The 3,142-nt window shown below is 39.8% G+C and overlaps 1 pseudogene; it reads right to left on the bottom strand.

The window, feature by feature from the left end:
• Positions 1–245: 245 nt before the first annotated feature.
• On the bottom strand, positions 246–1,216 carry LOC149174382 (rust resistance kinase Lr10 pseudogene; annotated as a pseudogene).
• Positions 1,217–3,142: the final 1,926 nt, after the last annotated feature.

Here is a 3,142-nt window from a genome sequence, read left to right as displayed (position 1 = left end):
TGTAAATTCACCTCACTAATCTTGATCTCGCTGTCAGCGACTGATAGAAGATCATGATGCCCAAAACATTTATAAATCTAATGGCCCAAACATCAGGAAGAGACATTCACGGCTTGGAGCTATCACTGCACCGAGTTAGGGGCTTAACACTTCATGGGAGTCATTGACTCATTCACAAAGGTATTGTGTGGAGTTCGGGGCAAATCCAGAAACTGGTTTAAGTAAAGACAATTAAAGATAGAAATCTATAAAGTAATTTCAATTGAAGAAGAATTTACCGTGGATGGCAGTAGAGGATTTTCAGGTGTAGCCGAGGAATTGAAGGGCGACGGAGGATTGGCGAAGTCATCTCCATTTCCTTCTAACATTTGCACAACCCTCATCATGTAAGGACGATCTGCAGAGTTATATTGAATGCACCACAATCCTAATTTTGTGAGTCTTCTCGCCTTCTCCTCATCTGTGCATTCCATTTCTCCTCCTCTCAACCTCATCCCCAACTCACCACTCTCAATCATCTTGAAAGGCAATTCAGGAAAGTATAATTGACTGGACCGGCTAACCTGCACATCAATATTCTTTCTGCCCCCAACAATTTCTAGCAACTATAGACATCTTCTTTATTTGTAACAGGACCGACATCACTATGGCACAACTCCGGTGCAACATATCCCGGCGTCCCTCTCATTTCTGTCAAAGAAATATGATCGTCTCCATTTCCACAAAGTTTTCCCAGACCAAAATCAGCAATTTTAGGGGTGAAGTGGGCGTCCAGCAATATATTGTGAGGTTTGATGTCGAAGTGTATGATGCGCTTTTCGCAATCATGGTGTAAATATGCAATTCCATGGGCCGCACCCAAAGCAATCGAATACAATTGTTCCCACCTTAACACTTGGAGCTTCTCTTTCCGGGCAAACAAAATTTTATCCAGAGATCCATTAGGCATGTATTCATATACGAGTGCGCTTATAGGGTTTTCAAAACAGTACCCCAACAGACGAACCAGATTGACGTGATGGACCCGTCCAATGGTAGCAACCTCATTCATGAATTAGGTCTCGGTATGCCTGTGCCTATCAAGAAGCTTTACAGCCACTAGAGTGCCGTTCCGAAGCATTCCTTTATACACCACACCAAACCCTCCTTCTCCCAACTTTTTTGCAAAGTTGTTTGTGATCTTCTTCAGGTGAGAGTGTAAATATCTGGTTGGCATTTCGTAAGCATTTTCCTCTAGGAATTTCTCCACCCTTGAAGTAGAGGTACCAGGAGTAGGTATTCTCTTCTTAGCATAAAACATTAAGAACAACACTGCTATTTGTTGAAAATATAATTTCAACTGTTGAACCGTGCGAGTCAATGCACCCAAAACCGCTCAGCAAAACCACCATAACATATCGGACCGCCTTTGATCAAAAGTAGTTTCCGTATAATCGAGCCCAATACAATGTAATGTAGCCACGTGGTCCTCTACATACGTCAGCAAGTCTGACATTTCGGGACGTAAAGTTCAGCATAAAGAGGCCTTCCGAAATCCTCCACCGCCGTCCGATTTACTTCTGCATTCTCTGCCATCGATTGTTTCAACATGCATTTGAGCTAGCATTTATGAATTTGCGTGGAGTAAAATTAAGTTTGGTTGACCATACCTTTATTAATGCAATGTCATATGCATAGGTGAATAGTTAAGTTTTTATATACGGCACGTAAAGCATTTATTTATGTTCGTAGTATGTTTTGATATATATGTTTTTGTTTAGTTTTTTTTGTTGTATGAGCCAAAATGGAAAGTGCTCGTGAGGGGTTTGTAATATGTTTTAAAAATGTGCGTTGACCATTTGTAAAAGAATGGAGGACCAGTGAAAAACGTAGAATTAATTTTGCACAGCAGTGCATAAAGAGAACGGGGGAGCGCATATGGTATTGTAATGTCTTTTTGTTGACCAGTGTGTGAATGATCTTGTAATTTAAAAAAACGCACAACAGTGCGAAATAATTAGAACAGAGGTTAAAATGAATTGTGATTTTGTTGCTTTAGCGGAGGGGAAAGAAATTCTTACAGTATAGGTAAGAATTCGTTTTACAACAGTATGAGTAAAATAGTTTTACAGTAGTAAATGTAAATGGCTTTTTACACACCAGCAGTGTACAATCTTAGGTGAAGACAGAGTTCTGTTGAATGTATTTTTTTGGTGAATCCCTCTCAGTAAAAGAGGATGAATATGTATCAGGCATTATATTTTAATGAATAGAAATCATTTTATGGTGGTGTAATACTCTATTCTCAGTCATTTTCCTTTTGAAGCTTCCCTGTGCACAAAACGATCCTGAGGAGAGAAGAAACAAAGCATTGCCTCTGTGTGTTTAATTTCTTTGTTTTTGGGATTTTACCAGAAAAATCCCCAACAGTGGTATCAGAGCAAGCTTACGCTCTTTGAAGGTGTTCAAGAAGCTGAAGGGAGGAGTCTTTTGTTGCAGCAGTAAATCCTCTCCAGCAAAGTGAAGTCTTAGGCAAAAGATTCAAGTATTCCTCAAAGTTTTTTTTTGGTTATTGTTGAAGAAACATTCAGTGTTTTAAAATACACAGTCAAGAAATTGAAGCATAGTTGAGGATGCAAGGAATGGCTAGCACCAGCACTAGCATGGGTATGTTTAATACCCAACTCCCACAGTTTAATGGGAAGAACTATGACTACTGGTCAATAACCATGAGAGCTTTATTCATCTCTCAAGATTTATGGGAATTAGTTGAAAATGGGTTTGAAGAACCAGCAGATGAAAATGAGTTCAATGCATTAACTCAGGGAGAGAGAAATCTGCTGAAGAGCAATAGGAAGAAGGATGCAAAAGCCATTGTATTGTTGTATCAAGCAGTGGACCAGAGTGTGTTTCCAAGGATAGCAGCAGCTAAGACATGCAATGAAGCATGGCAAACCCTCAAAACAGCCTATCAAGGCATGGAGAAAGTAAAGACAGCAAAACTACAGTTGCTGAGAAGAGATTTTGAAAATCTGAGCATGAAGGAGTCAGACACCATTGACTCATTTTTCACACATGTAATTGGTCTGGTCACACAGATAAGGACTCATGGAGAAACCCTTGAAGAAAGGAGGATTGTGGAGAAAATATTGAGGGTCTTACC

This window comes from Pinus tabuliformis, chromosome 4_1 (genome assembly GCF_031772625.1).
Source record: "Pinus tabuliformis cultivar Carrire ecotype Pingquan chromosome 4_1, CPIR1, whole genome shotgun sequence".
In the NCBI taxonomy this organism is placed as follows: domain Eukaryota; kingdom Viridiplantae; phylum Streptophyta; class Pinopsida; order Pinales; family Pinaceae; genus Pinus; species Pinus tabuliformis.
This window is presented reverse-complemented; position numbering and strand designations above follow the sequence as displayed.